Source organism: Manis pentadactyla, chromosome 1 (genome assembly GCF_030020395.1).
Source record: "Manis pentadactyla isolate mManPen7 chromosome 1, mManPen7.hap1, whole genome shotgun sequence".
In the NCBI taxonomy this organism is placed as follows: Eukaryota; Metazoa; Chordata; class Mammalia; order Pholidota; family Manidae; genus Manis; species Manis pentadactyla.
Window position 1 is genome coordinate 92,847,936 of NC_080019.1, and position 20,628 is coordinate 92,868,563.

The window sequence follows — 20,628 nt, forward strand, 5'->3', positions numbered from 1 at the left end:
TGTCGTTAGACCATTAGCCCCGAAGCTGCCCTCCTCTCCTGACATCCCAGGCTGGCCCTCTCCGTTCCACAGGACCGTGGTGAGCACGGGCCTCAGAGATAGCAGAGGGAAAACGTACCATGCTATGGGTTTGTCAACTTTTCTGGACCGTGACAACCCAAAGGAGGGCCCACAGACAAAGTCTGGGGACATTCAGTGAAACAGCATTTGCATCGGCCCTCTGTGTACCTTCCCCATGGTCCTCGCCACACCGTACAACACACATACAATTTCTTACTTAATATTCTACTTTCAACTCCTCACTTTTCTTCATGTGTGTTCAAAGAAATCTTTATGTCAAGGTCAAGAAAAATAGGAAAAAGGAAACTATCAATGGGGAAAAAAATACAATGAAAACTGAACTATGATACCAAACAATGCTAGTCTAGACACATGTCCTGCCAAGCCCTCTAACCCCACGGTCACGGTTTTCAGTAAGCAGGGTCAGCTACAATGAGAAAGAAAGGAAAACGAGGGGAGGTGCTAGAGAGGCATTAAAACTATAGTACGATTAGGCTTTGACTTTACCAGAAGGATTGAAAGGGGGAAATGCTCTCAACCCCTAATCCCGTGGTCTGAAGTTCTGTGCCCACATGAGGACACCCAGCAGCCAGTCTGGGCCCCGCCTGCTCCTGCTGCCACCGCCGCTGTGACCTCCCGAGGGCCCTGGCGGGGACTCTGCCGTGGCCACCCCAGCTGGGCTCCTTGGCCCAGGCAGCCTGCCGTGAGCCCCCATTAGGAGGGCCTTGACATCCACACAATAATTACACTTTACTGAGCTCTTCTTCTGTGCCAAGGCCTTAAATACACAGAGTGTCTGATTTCAAGTCTCACGTTAACACCCAAAGGTATATATTGTTGTTTGCTGTTTAGAAATGAGGAAGCTAAGAATAAAAATTATGTCACAATTCAACCCCAGGACTGTCTTACTCCATACCCCACTGCCTCCCGCCTTGTAAGATATCAGCTCACTGAGTTCTTGTAAAATCACTGATTTTGCTCCGCAGAGTGGCTTTCGAACTCTTTTTTTATTTTTATTTATTTATTTATTTTTACTTTTTTTTTTTTTTTATTGAAGGGTAGTTGACAACAGTTTTACATTACATTAGTTTCAGGTGTACAACACAGTGATTCAACATTTATATACATGATAATTCTAGGTACCAGCTATCACCATACCAAGTTGTTACAATATTTTGACTATATTCCTTATGCTATACATTACATCCCGGTTACTTATTTATTTTACAATTGGAAGTGCATATATACATATATACATATGTATATATATATATATATATTTTTTTTTTGTCAGGGCATCTCATATTTATTGATCAAATGGTTGTTAACAACAATAAATTTCTGTATAGGGGGGTCAATACTCAATGCACAATCATTAATCCACCCCAAGCCTAATTTTCGTCAGTCTCCAATCTTCTGATGCATAACGAACAAGTTCTTACATGGACTACAAATTCTTACATAGTGAGTAAGTTACATGGTGAACAGTGCAAGGGCAGTCATCACAGAAGCTTTCTGTTTTGCTCATGCATTATGAACTATACACAGTTCAAATATGAATATTCATTTGATTTTTAAACTTGATTTATATGTGGATACCACATTTCTCTATTATTATTATTTTTAATAAAATGCTGAAGTGGTAGGTAGATACAAGATAAAGGTAGAAAACAGAGTTTAGTGTTGTAAGAGAGCAAATGTAGATGATCAGGTGTGTGCCTGTAGACTATGTGTTAATCCGAGCTAGACGAGGGCAATAAACCATCCACGTATGCAGAAGATTTCTCTCAGAACAAGGGGGGGTGAGGTTCTAAGCCTCACCTCTGCTGCTCCCCATTTTCTCACCAGATGGCCCCCTGCGACTGTGCCTGTCTTAGGTTGTTCCTCCCTTGAGGAATCTTACCCGTCTCTGGCTAACCAGTCATCTTCTGGGGCCACACAGGGAAATGTTAAGTTGGTAAGTGAGAGAGAAGCCTTATTGTTTGAAAAGGTTAGCTTTTTACTTCTTTGCATATTTATATCCTGTGGCTTCTATGCCCAGCATTTGTCTTGAGGTGTCTTTACCACTTAGAAGAATTATGATACTCGGTAAATTCGACATGTGGCACGAGTTCTATTTAAAGGTTGTGATTAGGTAGGAAGAAGAAAAGCTATAGAAGTAGCAGGTGGAAGAAAACATGGGAAGATTGATTATTTCTTTGACATATCTTCTTGTAGAGTAACTTCAGCATGGATAGGTTTTAAACTACTAATTAAATTGTGCACACACATTAACATAATAGGAATATAGTTACATAACCAAAGCATACCTGTAATTACCTGCCATCTCCAGTGAAACCAAGAAAACCAGTTAGGCACCTTAGGCATTTGTGAAAGCTTATCTATGATATGGTGGATATTGTCCAACTGAACTTAAACAGTCTGAGAGAATTCAGATAAACTAGAACAACCCATTCCTGGGGACTGTTCATATCCCATATGTTCTTTTAACAATAAATAGTCTGTGGTTGTAAGATTTTGGAGTGCTACAATTTGCACTTCTCCTAATTCTTGGTTGAGTTCCAACAGTATAGATCCAGTCCAATTTGTTGTTTTACTGTATGCACAGGCCAGCTTAGATATCTCCTTCCTCATTCCCATGGCAAGTCCAGGAGCTGGTGGGATGAGTGCATCTACACCTGTAGCAGTGCGTGGATCTTTGTTGGAGTTTTTTTTTTTTTGCTGACCATCTTCTGGCATGAGTCTTCCCAAGAGTGCTGATGTTGGAAGTTCTTTTTCATATCGTATCTTAGTTCATTTTCGGGGTAGCCAAATTAGGCTTTGATCCTCTGTATAAACACAAACAGACCCTTTGCCTACACTTTTATATGCCCTTTATATCATTGTGTAGAACTCATTAGAGGTCACCACATAGGAACTGCTTTTTTTTTTTTTTTTTTTTTAATCATTAATCTACACTTACATGACGAATACTTTGTTTACTAGGCTCTCCCCTATACCAGGTCCCCCCTATAAACCCCTTTACAGTCACTGTCCATCAGCGTAGCAAACTGTTGTAGAATCACTACTTGTCTTCTCTGTGTTGTACAGCCCTCCCCTTTCTCCCACCCCGCTATGGAAGCTAATCTTAATACCCCTTTTTTTCTACCCCCCTTATCCCTCCCTACCCACCCATCCTCCCCAGTCCCTTTCCCTTTGGTACCTGTTAGTCCATTCTTGAGTTCTGTGATTCTGTTGCTGTTTTGTTCCTTCAGTTTTTCCTTTGTTCTTATATTCCACAGATGAGTGAAATCGTTTGGTATTTCTCTTTTTCTGCTTGGCTTGTTTCACTGAGCATAATACCCTCCAGCTCCATCCATGTTGCTGCAAATGGTTGGATTTGCCCTTTTCTTATGGCTGAGTAGTATTCCATTGTGTATATGTACCACATCTTCTTTATCCATTCATCTATCGATGGACATTTAGGTTGCTTCCAATTCTTGGCTATTGTAAATAGTGCTGCGATAAACATAGGGGTACATTGGTCTTTCTCATACTTGATTGCTGCATTCTTAGGGTAAATTCCTAGGAGTGCAATTCCTGGGTCAAATGGTATGTCTGTTTTGAGCATTTTGATGTACCTCCATACTGCTTTCCACAATGGTTGAACAAGTTTACATTCCCACCAGCAGTGTAGGAGGGTTCCCCTTTCTCCACAGCCTCGCCAACATTTGTTGTTGTTTGTCTTTTGGATGGCAGCCATCCTTACTGGTGTGAGGTGATACCTCATTGTAGTTTTAATTTGCATTTCTCTGATAATTAGCGATGTGGAGCATCTTTTCATGTGTCTGTTGGCCATCTGTATTTCTTTTTTGGAGAACCGTCTGTTCAGTTCCTGTGCCCATTTTTTAATTGGGTTATTTGTTTTTTGTTTGTTGAGGCGTGTGAGCTCTTTATATATTCTGGATGTCAAGCCTTTATCGGATGTGTCATTTTCAAATATATTCTCCCATACTGTAGGGTTCCTTTTTGTTCTATTGATTGTGTCTTTTGCTGTACATAAGCTTTTCAGCTTAATATAGTCCCACTTGTTCATTTTTGCTGTTGTTTTCCTTGCCTGGGGAGATATCGAACTCTTTTTTTAAAACTTTTATTTCATTTTTCCTGCTGTGTAACGAACTATCAGAAAACATGAAATAAAACAGCATTTTATTTTGAACACCATTCTGAGGTCCATGACAAGGTAAGCAGGCTCGGCTTGGCTCTACCCCACGTGACAGCTGCTGGAGACAGAACGTGCGGTGGTGCCTCCACATCCCCCAGGATAGCTCAGATGGCCTGGGGCTGCATGTGGCAGCCCAGTTAGGGGCATACATGGTGCCTCGGGCCCCACTTTGGCTGGTTCCTTGGCTCTGTGCCACGTGGTGCCTTCAGCACAGTAGGAGTCGCTCTAGATGGCAGCTGAGACTCTGGAGCCTGATATCATGACAGAGCAAACGGGGAAGCTGGCAGGCCTCTTACGAGGGGTGCAGCATCACTTCTGCCACATTCTTTGGTTAAAGCCATCACAGGACCAGCCCAGATTCAAAAGCAGGGTAAATGAACTCCACCTCTTGATGGGGAAGTAAAATAATTTCTTTTACCACACTGCTGGAGGGAATGTAAACTGGTTCAACCATTGTGGAAAGCAATATGGAGGTTCCTCAAAATACTAAAAATAGAAATATCATTTGACCCAGGAATTTCACTCCTTGGAATTTACCCAAAGAATGCAAGTTCTCAGAGTCAAAAAGACAGATGCACACCTATGTTTATCACAGCACTTTTTACAATAGCCAAGACATGGAAGCAACCTAAGTGTCCATCAGTAGATGAATGGATAAACAAGATGTGGTACATATACACAATGGAATATTATTCAGCCATAGGAAGAAAACAAATCCTACCATTTGCAACAACATGGATGGAGCTGGAGGGTATTATGCTCAGTGAAACATATGTAACATAAAATTTACTATTTTAGTCACTTAAGTGTATAGTTCAGCAGCATTAAGTACATTTACATTGTTGCGCAACCAACACCACCATCCATCTCCAGAGCTTTTTCATCTTGCCAAACTGTAACTCTTTGTCTATTAAACAATAATTCCCGATTCCTCCCTCCCAACCAAACCTTGCAACCAACATTTTACTCCTAGACTACTTTCTAACTCACCTTTTCTTTCACTTAATAAAAGAGAGGGTCCATTGCTGACTAGTGGGATTATTTCTATATTTGTTGGTCTTCTTGCATATACATGATTGAGTTTACTGTAAGACAGGTAAGAGAAAATGGGTTTGAAGAAAGACAAGTGCCAAATGATTTCCCTCATTTGTGGAGTATAACAATGAAGCAAAACTGAAGGAACAAAACAGCAGCAGACTCAGACTCCAAGAAGGGACTAGTGGTTACCAAAGGGGAGGGGTGGGAGAGGGCAGGTGGGGAGGGAGGGAGAAGGGGATTATGGGGTATCATGACTGATGCATATGGTGTGGGGGGTCACGGGGAAGACAGAGTAGCACAGAGAAGGCAAATAGGGACTCTGTGGCATCTTACTACACTGATGGACAGTGACTGCAATGGGGTATGGGGGGGACTCAATAAGGGTGAATGTAATAACCACATTGTTTTTCTTGTGAAACCTTCATAAGAGTGTATATTAATGATACCTTAATAAAATAAAGAATTTCTGGCTATCTTTCATTTGCCACAACGTTGAGACCTTTGAGAGGCTAAATCATACACATAATTTAAATGTGCAAAACTGATCAAGGGAGGGAGGTGTATTGGTTTGAAGTGGGGACACAGGAGGAGGGTGCAGAGCCTGCCCACCCTGCTGTTCCCTTGGACTTTAGATGAAACTGAGGTCTCTAGGGAAGACAATTCTGAAAGACTGCGTGACTGACAATTTAAAACCCAAACTCCTTGCATGGCCTGCCAGGTCTCCCCTGATCCTGTCTATGCCTGCCTGTCCAAGCTTGCCCAGCCCACCCCACATCTTCTCTCTGAGCTTGGTGCTACCAGCCTTCTTTCCATTCTTCAACCACAGTCCTACCACAGAGGCTTTGCAGAAAGTGGTCCCATTGCCTGGAATTCTCATCCCTCAGGACTTCACACGATGGGTTCCATCCTGCCTTAAGATCAGGGAGAACTCGCCCCCACTCCCACTGCACTTAAGGAAGCCCTTCCCAGCCCCCAAGCACTTTATGTTGCACAAGCCTACCTTGTTTCCTTATAACACTTACTATCTAGAATGTGTCTTATTAAAAAGCTCCCCAAGGGCAGGGATCTCTTTTGTCTTGTTTACTGCTGTCATTTCTGGCACTCAACACAGGGCCTACCACTTACTTAGGCACTTGATAAATATGCATTGAACAACAGTGTGATTAATTGAATGAATGGAAAGCATTCAAGAAGAGGCTCTTTTGCCCTCTTCTCTTCTCTATGTGTTCCCAAGGCATTCCAGAAGAGGAAGGATCCTTTGGGATTATGGAACTAGTGATTCCTACACAGGAAACAATAATATTCCTACAACTAATAAAAGCAGCCTTGACAGGGGCTCAGTCACTACCCATTGGCCAGCCCAGGTCTCCAGACCCCTTCAGGAGCATTTCCAAATCAGGTCATCCCAAAGTGAGGCCAGGTGAATAGGCAGAGCTGATAGGTAGAATCCACACAGGCCCTGAGAAAAACTTGCCTGGAGCACTCTAAGAATCTCCACCATAATAAAGGCTCTGGAATATGGCCTTTGTGTCACACTCTGCCCCAGGCTACAGTGCTTGGTGAGGGACAAGGATAAGACTTCTTGGTCCTCCTCCCCCATGACAAGTGCCCCCACCACCCCAGTGCCCCATCTGTGCCCTGCTTATTTCAAGTTCACTGTGAGATACGTGTGTCCAAGTGTCCCCTGTGACCATTCTTCCAGAGAACCCAGCTGGGTGAATCCAAGCCTTGAACGGACCCTGTCAGCTTAACGCTCAGAGCTGTGACATGAAACCTTTGTCCCAGAGAAAAGAGCCTTCATTCCCAGACCATTCTGTTCAGCTGGGCGTCTTCAACTGCTCACCAGAAGAATGTATGAGTGACTAAACGCTAAACGCCATCCTATGCCTCAAAAGAAGGCTTCTGTTTAGAGTATGATTCTCATGACAAACAGCCTTTGTGCCGTGGCAGACAGTATTTAGGCAATTCATTCTTAGAGAGTTCTGAAAAATCCACTTGGGGTTTCCATTTTAACATAAAGATTTCCCTGTTCCCATCCTAGGGAAGATAATTTTTTCTTACAGATTTCAAAAGGCATCATGATCAGTTTTAGAGAATCCCAAACAAGAACAAATAGCTCTTGCTTTTAATTTATTCATGAATGTAACCTTTGTTTCCTTGGGCTATACCAGCTGTGGAGGAAAATCAAACATGTGGGTTCTAATCACAGCAGAAATTGACTTCCAGTCCGTACCCCATTTGTTACTGGAGCTCTTGAGTCTTTCTGCATCTGTAACTGTCCCTGGGGCTGCTGCCAGCACTGCCTCATCACCCAAAGGTTCCAGATGCCTCCTCCGTGGCAGCCAGCCGTGCTCCCACATGGCAGAAAGCCAGGGGAATGGCTCGTTCCCCAAGAGTCACTTGTCTTCCAGCCAAACTCTGGACTTTTGGTCTTGTGTATGCTCCTTGTAATTCCCTGGGGTGGCGATGGACAGTGGGTTTCATTGAGAGACTCCCTCTTCAACACTGGAACTGCTTTAGAAGCAGGGCCATAGCTCTGATTGCCTCTTCTTCAATGGGATTCTCCGCTCTTTTCAGTCATCTGATGACCCCAAGGCCTGAGGCAGCTGAAACTTCTTTCTCTTCATCTCAGTCCTGACTGTGAACCCTCATGCTCACTTTCCTGTTTCCCCAAAGAGTCCTCATGCAACCAGAAGTCCTGGTGGCCTGCTTTGCAGCCCCCTAAAAGCCTGCAGATTTGCAACACCTTGACCTTTCTAAGTAGAGATTAACCTAAATAAGGTCATGCTGAAAACTAACTCCTGCAAACATGGCAAAAGAAAGATTTTTTTTTTTTTTTTTTGCCAACACACTGTCTACAGATCTGAAACTTCTTCTAGATAATAAATACTCTATACTTCAGGGACTAATGGAACCTAATAGGCATTCCATGAAGGATCCACAGTTTTAGGACTTAATTTCATACAACATCCAACCCTCCCCCAAACTCTGCCTGAATGCTTTGGAAAAGATGCCCAAGGTCATCCATTTCATGATATAGCTCAGAGTGGATTGGGAACTATTTCCCCCAAAGACAGTAGGTCTTGGTTTATTATATGCTACCTTGATCTTAGCCTATGCAGCTGTCCTTTAAGACAGTGGTTCTAAAGATGTGAACCAATGATCTTTTGGCTTGGAACATTACTCTCCACAGTATGTACTTTAGGAGCATGAATTAATAATTAAGTTGTGATCAATTTTCTTGTGATAGCCCTTCTCGGTGTCTCATCAGAAGCACCACCACCCATCAGGAGAACCTATCTGCATCCACAAATAGGAGGTTTGGGGGATGAAAGGAGAAAAGAGAAAGGAGTAGTCCATAGACTGACACTGTTAAAAGAGATGTGTGGACCAAGTGCTACATTAAGTGCTCAGGCCTCGCTTGGAGAATGCTGCAAAGATGTTCCTGGGGTAGGGCCCCAGATGACTCACCATGAACAAACCATTTCCCCAGCCCCATTTAAACCTTGGAAATAGAAAACCACCTTGGCATAATAATCGTAGTAGTCCAGAATCATCAAGGACACTAAGATCAGTGGATGGAAGTATGATGAGAACCAGCATATTTACACATTTCTACACAATACTTATTAATTACAAAGGAAAAACACCAACAGAGTGGAAAAACCTACCAGATCCACCTTAGCCAAGCGATCAATGTCAATACCATCATTTATGGCACAAAATGTACCCTCTGATATGATGCACTGAGAAGGGTATTCTTAGCAAATACGTAAAAACTGAACATAAGCATGAGGAAACATTACACAAACCCAATTTGAAGAACATTCTACAAAATTACTGCCCACTGCCCCTCGAAAATTTTGAGGTCTTTAAAGACAAAGACTGAGGAACTGTCCAAGATTAAAGGAGACTAAGGAGACATGGCCAGCTAATAACTGGATTTGGATCCAGTTCAAAAGAAGGAAAATTTCGTAATTGTCCCAATTAATGAGACAATTGGCAAAATAACATCTTAGATAAATTGTATTATATCAACATTTATTTCCTGGTTTGGATCATTATACTGTGGTTATGTAAAACATTACAATTCAGGGAATCTGAAGAGCATATGGATTTTTCTTGTGTTGTTTTCACAGTGTTTTTAAGCCTGAAAGTACTTCCAAGGGAAAAGTTAAAAAATCTTTAGACACAGATGAAATCAGGGGAAAATAATCATCAACGCAAACTTGATCACCAAATGAAGATTTGAAATAACAGAAATAGCCATTCTTTCAACAAAGTGTCTACTACATGCCAGAGGCTGTGCTGGAGCTGGGGACCCAATGAGGAAGACAACACTTGCTATCAGTCTGGACTAGAAGGATCCAGACACAGAAGTGATAGGATGTTGTGGTGCAGGCTGTATTAGAAACAAGAACAAAGTGTTATGGGAACATAGAGGGAAAAGAAGTAATAAAAAAAGGAGGGTGTGTCAAAAATGGGCAAAAAGCAGCCTGAAGACATTACAAAAGCCTGGGAAAGAGAAATCCTGTGGAGGGAAAGAATGAGTGAACGTGAGAATTATGCAGGAGGCACGGGCAGAGTGGGAAAAGATGCAGCGAGCTGACAAGGGAGTAGCCGAGGGACTTGGGAGACACTGGGAAGAAGATGGAGAGAGGGTGTGCAGGCAGCAAGAGAAGGAGTGGTTGGGGTGGAGAGTGAAAGGGAAGCAGTAAGAGCTTCATCTCTCCGAAGGAAGGAGGACCTAAGAGCTCCTTAGAAAGGTCCCTTGGGGGTAGGCACACAGCGAGGCCACAGAGAATGTGAGGGTGGGAGATGGTAGTTTCTCGGGAGGCAGAGAAGAGTAGTGCCCTCACTGCCAGCTCAGAACCAGCCTGACGATGGGTCAGTAAAGAAGCAGGCCAGTGGGTGCTGACAACAATGAAGGGCTGAAGGCAGGATCCTGGGTCTCCCTCAGCTCCGGCTCCTCATGCTGCCAGTGCCGTGGCAGTGACCTGAGCCACCTGAGTCACCGAGCCAACCCACTGTCCAAGACCCCAAGGAAAGCTTTAATGACATGTACTGATCCCAGCAGGCTGCAGTCTCACAGGCCAAGACCTAACGTGGCTTTGTGAAGGCCTGACATGGCTCAGTCCCAGGCAGAGCTTATCTAGAGCTCTCCCCCCAGCAGCTCGTTTATCAGCTCTTCTTACAGCATCTTCAACCAAACAAAAAATAGGATGGCCAATTAAAGGACATTTTCTTTCCTGTTTAACATTGATGGTGATTAAGAATATAAGGTGTATTAGCTCTGTGTGTGAGTTCAGCGAGTCTTAAGAAGGAAAATTGAAAACATTAGGTGAAGTTCCTTTCTTGGGACAAAGATTCAAGATTTGGAAGGCCAAGACTATGTAATAACCAAGCCAACAAGAAGGGAAACATGTCTAGTCTGCATCTAAGACAAATCTAAAATCCAAACTGAAAAGAAATGTTTGCCTCAGCTAAATCAGTGTGTCAGCAAATCAGGTAGCCTTGTGTGGTAAGATGCTAGCTGTGTGTGTGAGTGTATATGAGAGAGAGAGAAGTGGGGTGCTCCCACCTGAAAAGACTGCTGCAAAAAGTATTTCAACAACCCCATTCAGAAAGCCCTTGAGTTTTCATTCCTGAGTGTGGCCAGCAGGTGGGGGTAGTTCTTTATTGGTAGACAATAACAGCTCTCACAAGTAACTACGTTATGACTTTCTAGGATGAATAAAAAGAGAAATCAGTTTAGTATTGTTAGGCCTGTATTTTCCTTAGATAACGTCAAAAGGATGCAAGATCGGTATTATCACTCCCCTACTGAAGTAATGACCAGAATTATCTTCCTCTAATATTTATTGAGAACTATGTACCAGACACTGTAGTAGGCACTTTAATCTTCCAAAAGCCTCTGAGTAGGTAATATACAAGTTTAGCTGACCAAGGTCATAGAGCTGGCGTGTGAGACAGGTGAGATCTCATCCTAGCCTATGTGGCACCAGGCTGTACTCTCATTCCGTTACATCCTGCTGCAGTGTAATGTGGGATTTGCTGTCAGATAAACAGATATGGTTTGAGCTTGGTGGAGGGCTGGAGGAAGGAATATAATAATAAAATACCTATTAAGGGTACATATCAGAAAAAGAATCACTTCAGAAACAGAAGAAACTGTCAGACAAATATTTTCCCATGTTCTCAAAGGAATTAGAGAAGAGATGGACTCTCTGGGAAAAATAAAACTCAGAGAAGAAATTGATGAGATCAAATAAGATGTGGTAACACAACAAAACAAAGCTGGTAGAGTTTAAGACAATAAAAGAAAAACAAAAATATAAATATTACAAAAATGAGACATATTAAAAGGAACAAGATGCAGAATAGACACTGCTGAAAACAGCCAGGAAAAATAGTTTTCAAGTGCACACTAAGAATTTACAGGAAGATGACAGAGCTAAAGACAAGAAAAAATATGAACTGAAGAAAAATAAGAATTCTAGAAATATCCTGGAAGAAAAACCAAGTCACCCAAACATGGGATAAATCAAGCTGGCCTCAGACTTCTCTACACTGTCCTGCAATATGCAATGTCAGAAGACGGTGCTGGAATATTTACAGAATTCTGAGTGAAAATATGACTAAGAATGTTAGACGTAATGCATATGTCATTCACACAGAAGAGGCAGAAAAAAAAAGACATTCTCAAATATGCAAGAACCCAAGACAAACTCACCCATGAGGTCTTACAGAAAGAATTATTTGATGATGAATCCCAGCAAACCAAGGGATGATATAAATTAAGTATTCAGAAACAAAGAAGCCAAGAAGAGTCTGGTGGTACTGAGAGCATATAAACATATTATAATACTAATTTTTATACTATCCTCAGAACAGAGTATATAAAAAATCAGAAAACGTAAGAAATTGATAAATGACATAGTTCACATTGCAAAATCAGTGAGGAGATGATAAATTATCTAAGTCAAATTGGTAGAATTGGTTTCACAGTTGGAAAAACAAGCTGGTTCACCTCCTAAGCCCTTACATTATAATAATTTATAAATAGATGAAATAGTTGATGTTAAAATATTTTAAAGTAGCTATAAAAATACTAGTATATGTATTTTCTTCTATAGACAAGAAATTCCTAAGCATGACCCAAAAATCCAGAAACCAAGAAAGACAGATAAATATGACTAACCTAAACTTCCTCCTGGGCAAAAAATAAAGAAAATAACAATCTTGGGAAAATAACTGTGACAAGTGTGATGGACAGAGGCAATTTTTGTAATGTAGGAGCTCTTAAATCAAAAGAAAAAGAGGAAAAAAGCAGTGGAAAAATGGCCAAAGGACATGAACAGATAGTTCATTCTAAAAAGTAACACAAATAAATATGTGAAAAGACGCTCCACCACTGTGTAATCCAAAAATTCAAAATAAAAAAAGAATGAGGGTTTTCACTTCTACTATGACAAAGTAAGCAAGGAAGATTTTTCTGGATAAATCTAAACTCTGGAGAAAATAACACAACACACACATACAGATCTGAAGGCCCTAGATAGTGAACAAAAGCTACTAAAATATTCTGAAGGAAAGTTAAAACTTGGGAGAAGGAAATAAAGAAAAGTGTTTGCTTCTAAGGCTTTTAGCCTTGTCAGACTGAAGTCAGTGGTACACAGAGTGACTAACACTGTGATAGAGAAAAACAGTCTTTGTGTGCTGAACAACCAAAAGTAGCATTTTGAGCAACTACAGACACTGGAAAATGGGAGGAATCCAGAAAATAGAGAATCTGAGTGGAGAGGGCCTCAAATTCTGAGTATAAATTATACCCAATTCTCTGGATGGGGTAAACTCAAACTGTCCATATTAAGACAGAGTACTGAACTGACTTTGAGCTCCCAACCAGAAGACAGTTTGAAGCTTGAATCCAATCATGTTAACTGCATCCAAAGCAAAAACATCAAAACTCTTGGAAGGATATAACAAAGTTCAGATTCACACAAAATATCACAGTGTACACAATAAATGAATGGATAAAGAAGATGTGATATGCCTATGCAATGGAATATTACTCAGCCATAAAAAATAATGAAATCTTACCATTTGCAACAACATGGATGAACCCAGAAGACATTATGCTAAGTGAAATAAGTCAGATGAAGAAAGACAGTACTGTATGATTTAACTTATACATGGAATCTAAAAAAGCAAAACAAATGAATAAACAAAAAATAAATACATAGATTCACAAAGAGAACAAACCAGTAGTTGCCAGAGGGGAGAGGGGTGAGTGGATAGACAAAATAGGTGAAGGTGATAAAGAGGTACTAACATCCAGTTATAAAATAAATAAGTCATGGAGACGAAAAGGACAACACAATAAATATAGTCAAGTATATTGTAATAACTTCATATGGAGACAGATGGTAACTACATTTATTGTGGTATTTTGTAATGCATATAATTGCCAGATCACTACATTGTACAGCTGAAACTAATATGATACTGGATTCAACTATAGTTTAATAAAAAATAAAAACAAATGTAAAACAGCAAAATAAAAATAAAGTCAATTTAAAAAATCACTCTTAATGGCATCTCTATTAAGGCCTCCTTTAGAAAAAAATCACAGCAAAATGATGATGATGATGAAAAATCAAAACCTTGGATATAAATCAACAGAAATTATCCAAAGTGAAGAACTGAAAAAAATTACAAAAAATTAACAGAAGCTTAGGGATCTGTGGGACAATATCAAAAAGTCAAACAAGCATACCTTTGAGTCTCAGAAACAAAAGAGAGCATGGGGAAGAAAAAATATTTGAAGATATAATAGATGAAAAAATTTCCAAATTTGGTGGAAAACATAAATTAACAGATTAAATAATTCAGTGAACCTCACACAAGATAAATATGAAGAAAACCTTATCTAGGTATTATTATAGTGAAATTTCTGGAAACCAAGATAAAAGCAGCCAAAGAAAAGTAGTATGTTGCAGGAGAACAATGATTCAAGTTTCTGAAGATCTGAATTATAAATTATGATGTTTCTGAAGATTTGAATTATAAATTACGAGGGCCAGAAGGCAGTGGAACAACATCTTCCAGAGTTTTAGGTGATCTCCAATTTACAATGGTTAGATTTATGATTTTCTTACTTTATAATGGTGTGAAAGTGACACATGTTCAGTAGAAACCTTAATTCTAATTTTGAATTTTGATCTTTTCCTGGGCTACCAGTATGTAGTACAATCCTCTCTCATGATGCTGGTCAGTGCGGGAGGCCACAGCTCCCAGTCAGCTACTTGATTAAAAGGGTAAACAACCAATACATTAAGAACCATTCAGTACCTCTATTACCATTCTGTTTTTCATCCTCATTGCTGTATTCAATAATGAGATATTCAACACTATATTATAAAATAATAAAATAAGCTCTGTGTTAGATGATTTTGCCCAATTGTAGGCTAATGTAAGTGTTCTGAGAATGGTTAAGGTAAACTAAGCTACACTGTGATGTTCAGTACTTTAGGTGCATTAAGTGTACTTGCAACTTGCAATATTTTTAAATTATGATGGGTTTGTCAGAATATAACCCCAGTGTAAGTTGAGCAAGATATATGTTAAGAGAAAACAACACAGAACCTAGAATTCTATATCCAAGAAAAATATCCTACAAGAATGTTGGCAAAATATAGTTTCAGGTTTAAACAACAAAACAAAACAGATCATATGTCACCCACTACACACTCCAAGAAATAATAAAGAAATTTCTTCAGTCAAAAGGAAAATGGTACCAGATGGAAACTAGTAATAAAGAGCATTGGAAATAGTAAATATATGAATAAATATAAAAGTATGTTTTCCTTTTAGCTCCTTAGTTCCTTTAAAATACACAGTAATACTTAAAGCAAAAATTACAAGTTTATTATAATAATAAGGGTTTTAAATATAGACGTAATAGATATATCAACTACAACAGCAGCACAGAGGGGAGTAAACAGACCTTTGTAATTGCAAACTTTCTACATTTTACACAAAGTGACACCATATGAACCCTAGAAAGGCTGTGCAAAGTTGAGAAGCTATAGTATAACCTCAAGACCAATCACTAAAAAAGAATGCAAAGAACTATAGCTGCAAAGCCCAACCGAAGTGTTTCACAAAACTTGAAAAATTAGTTCTATATCTTTTTGGAAGAGCGATGGTCAAAAAGAACTAGGACAAATTTGCAGGGCAGTTTATTCATAAAGAAGGAAACCTAAATGGCCAAGAAACATCTGAAACTCAGGAAAATGAAAATAAAGCAATGCAATACCAACTCCTACCCAACAGACTGGCAAAATAAGTCTGAAAATACAATGTGCTGTCAACGCTATGGGAAAATGAGAATGCTTATAATTGCTTGTGTGAGTACAAATTAGTACAGCTTCTTTGAAGAGCAAGGTAATAGTACCTAGTAAAGTTGAAGATTTAAAGCAATTGTAGTAAAACATTAACATGTATTTAATCTTGGCAGTGTGCACAGTTATGTATTATATCTGTTCTGTACTTTCAAATAAAACTGGAAATAAAACAGATTTATTTAAAGGATCATCATGGAGGCAATGTTTATAAGGGAAAAAGAGGAAATCTACATCTCCAACAATAGGGAACTGGTTGAAATAATAAGCATGCAATTAAATGGGGGGTTTATATATGTATGAAAAAATGTATCAAATGCTTTACTAAGGGATGAAACCAAGCTATAAAGCAATAATGTTCCCATCTATTTGTTTAAAAGTGACATACTGTTTTGTTTGTACATACATCAAAAATGGCTGAAAAGATGCCCAAAAATTGTTAATAGCTGTTACCACTGGAATTAGGACTGGAGAGGGGGGTTTCTCACTTTTTTATTTATCCTTTTCTAAATTATTGGAATTATTTCTAAAACACCTTTTTAAAGTTATTTTGTGCATAATAGCTGGCACTAGTTGACGTGCTGAGTCATTCCAGATGCAGAGTTTTAAAAATCTTTTCCTCAAGTTTCAAGTAGTGGAGAGAGCTTAGATTTTACCGCCATTACTCATCTTATTATGTCTTTTATCTCTGTTTGTTTCGCCTCCACAAAAACCCGGGGCTCCAGGTCACCTCCCTTTTCTACACTCTGAATCTCACATAGCTCTGCATGGGCCTCCCGAACTCCGTGCAGCTCCCAAACTCCTGAAACTCTTCCCTGGGAATTCAGGACCCTCGCAGTCATCAGTAAAATGCCCCCTATCCCAGCCTTTTTGCTAGACCTAGCCTTCACCTTGCTCTCCCAGGAACCCAGCTGTGCCCTAAGGACACTGCTCCCTTGCAGCCCCTTTGAGCAGCAAAACTGCCCCTCTCATGAGTTTCATGCTACTGGATTTGCCCAGGCAGTTCCTCTTGCCTCCCTCTGTCCTCACTATCTGCACCCTCCCAAATCTTTGAATCTTGGGTCATCAGGCGGGACCACCCATATCCCTCCCTGTGCGGTCATCTACCAGCTCTAGAATGTGTCCTCAGAGCTTGAAGATGATGGCTCCTGGCTCACTGTCAGTCTCTCCTGCTCCTGCTTTAATTGTCAATGATTTCACATCCACTGCATGACCCTCCCAAAGCCCTGGCCTCTCAGTTTCTTTCTTCTCATCCTGTGATACTGCCCTCCACCTTACCCTGGCTGCTCACATCCAGAGTCATATTCCAAATATATTTGCTGACACCACCTCCTATTTTCCATTTCACTCTTTCCGGTACTTCCACTGGACTGATAACCCATCTATCCTAGGACCTCCTCATTGTCCCTTAGCTCCACTTCTTCCCTCTTTATCCAGTTTAATTTCCATGGTCAATCTCAATTCAACTCCATCTACTCTGCCTGTGCCTGCACAGCGGAATGAGTCTGGGGACAATGCAGAAAACGCCAAAGGGTTGGGTGGATGAGGTGTACGGTATCTGGGAAAAGAATAACCCAGAGACAAGGAAGAGTGTGTGCCAGGGCCCCAAAACATAAGGGTGCACACAGGTCTGGAGGAACCAAAGACAGCCAGGCAGCTGAGCAGAATGCATAAAGGAGAACATGACCCAAGATGTGCTCGTGGAAGTGAGAGCCAACCAGGTCATTTAGGGCTTTGCAGGCCATGGTGAAGTCTGCATTTTCTCTCAGTGAGATGGGAGCCATCAGAAGGTTTTGGGGAAAGAGTGACATCAACTGGTTTCTATCATCAAAGGTTACTCTGGTTGTGGGGTTGAGAATAGATGAGGGAAAAGTAGGGTAGGAGCAGGGAGACCGTCTCTCAGACAATAGTGATAACAATCCAGGCAAGAGATGGGGATGGCTTGGGACAGGCCGGTAGCTAAGCAAATGCTGGAGGATGGCCTGATTCTGGATATACGTCCGGGGTAAACAGGTAAGGTGACTGATCGGATGTGGGTATAAGCAAATGAGAGGGATTATTTTATGCTGTTATTAATTTTTATTTGTTTGCTTTTTTGGGATGGAAATGCCATCAACTGAGATGGGAAAGACTGTAGGTGGAACAGGTTTTATTCTGGGAAAGAGTCTCAGGCAAATCTTCAATGAGGCTATTCTTGATCACCCTATTTTAAACTGCACTTCCACCGCGCAGCACTCCCCATCCCTTCCCCTGCTGTATTTTTTGCAGCATAGATAAAGGAGAGTCTGTCCGACTGGCTTCCCCACACACCAACCCTTGCCTGGGGAGACCAGGGCACCGCGTTACCTGTCTCTCAGATGATGCACTCCAAGGAACTCCAGGAGGAGATGAAGATGAATGGGAGGGAATGGGGGTTTAGTGGGTAAGTAAAAACAGATGTCCATTATACAAGCTATAAACAGAAAAAAAAAAAAAACCAAATCATTCCCTTTCCATTTGTTTCTTTTTAAAATCAGTTACAGCTGCAGGAACAATAAATATTTTCCCTTCCCTATCAGGGATTTAAACCTAAACATCTTACGATGTGGTTCTTGCCTGCTGCGACCACATCCTTTTCCTGCTTTCTACTGAAACAAGTGACCTTAACAAATTGGTATCTTCCAGAACAACAGGGTCCCTGCCTGAGGTGTGATTTGGCAAGAGGCCACTCAGTGTGGTCTGGCCATAATTTCATTTTGACTTGAAGCAGTGCAGTGGGATCAAATAAATACCTTGCTCCATTAAGAACAATCTCAAGTAATGTATCTGTTCATTCTCCTAGGCATTCATCTCTCCAGAGGATTCATACAATGCCTTTTCACAATTAATATTCATGTAAGCACCTGCCTTTTGCAAACTGAAACAACCAGTTATCCAGTCCTCATGAGGCTGGGCCCCAGCTTCTTCGCTTGTTCTCCTTTTGACTGGTGTGCCTACCATCCGACAGCTGAAGGGCAAGGACCCGAAAGCTGAAGAACATTTGGAAGATTCAGCCAAAATATGTTCTCATTCTTGGTCATCTCTACAGAGTACACCTGGTTCACACAAAGAATAGAGATTTTCCATAATCTCTAGCAGAGGCTGAGATTGAGACAAAAGCCACAGTGTTTGGGGACTTCACAACCAGAGGCAACAGCTAAGCCAGAGGCCGTGAGTGTGTGCCGGCAGGGTGCCCCAGAAGACCCAGTGAGGCCAGCTGCTCTTCGGCTCCAGGCCTGACCACAGCAGACAGCCTGCCACAGGGACCACCATGGATACAGAGCACACTTGTGAACCTACAGTTCTCTCCTCCTCTCACTTCACCACAAGGTCAACTAAGCCTCCCATATCCCCCAGATATCATTTTGGAGAGGATTCAGGGCAAGGGTTAAAGAAAGGGAGGTCTATAACTTACTTGTATTAGTCAGGCTCTCCAGAGAAACAGAACCAACAGGATACATATACATACAGAAAGATGATGATAGATAGATGATAGATGATAGATAGATAGATATAGATAGATAGATAGATATAGATAGATAGATGATAGATAGATAGATAGATAGATAGATAGATATAGAAAGATAGATAGATGATAGATAGGTATAGATAGATGATAGATAGATAGATAGATAGATAGATAGATAGATAGATAGATAGATAGGTGATAGATAGATAGATAGATAGATGAGAGAGAGAGAGAGAGAGAGAGATTTATTATAAAGAATTGCATCACATGATCATAGAGGCTGGCAAGTTCCAAGATCTGCAGTCCACAGACTGGAGACACTGAGGCACTGATGGCACAGACCCAGTCTGAAAACCAGCAGTCTTGAGACCAGGAAGAGCTGATGTTTCGGTTTGGGTCTGAAGGCAGGAAAACACCAATGTCCCAGTTCAGAAGCCATCAGACAGAAAAAGTTCCTTCTGACTTTGCAGGAGGGTCAGCCATTTTGTTCGATTTAGACCTTCAACTGATTGAAAGAGTTCCACCATTGTTAGGAAATGCTATCTGCTTGACTCAGTCTTCCCAGTCAAATGCTAATCTCATCTGGAAACACTCCCACAGACCCACCCAAGGTAACGCCTAACCAAATATCTGGTCATCCCACAGCCCAATCAAACTGACACATAAAGTTAACCATCACACTTATGTTTTTTATTTTTTGGTGCTTTACATCTTGGGACCTTTCTAATCCTGGAAAGACTGCACCTCCCAGGATTTGCTAATTCCTAGAGATAGCAAACAATTTGCCTGCAAGTTTACCTTGCATATACAGACCACCCAACTGAGAGCCAATATCCTCAACCACCTTCTTTATCTAATTCCCACACCTTGAGCCAGTCATCGCCTGCCCTACATCACCCCAGGTCAGGTAACAAACAACAAGGGACCAGCTCTATGGCCCAGAGCCTACTGTAGTCACTCACTCTCCAGTGCTAACCTTGCTCGGTGTATCTACCCATGCTTGCCCATTCCTTCCCATAAAAAACACAATAATGGCTCTGGCCCATGCTGTCCTCCCACCTCCAGACCAACTCCGGTGCTTCCCCCTGTGGCCCTGTGTGGAGTGGTGTGCCCTCTCCTCTTGGGAATTATAGGTAATAGCCTCTTCTTTCCAGGAAGCTGTCTCCATGTCCACCACCTTACTACACCTAATTAGAACATATCCAAGGTACATTTTAAAACAGAAGATAATCAGGAAGATCATGCACTTATCTGAAAGAAACAGAATCTTCCAAAGGAGTTTATTTTAAATGGGAGAGATTGTGACACTCTTAACTAGCAAGTAAAATTTAAGTTAAGTTGTGATGTGTGAATAAATTTTTCATGCCACAGTGGGGAAGACATAGACGCTTGCAGGAGGTCCATCACTTAGGTATTTGGTCAAATATCACAAC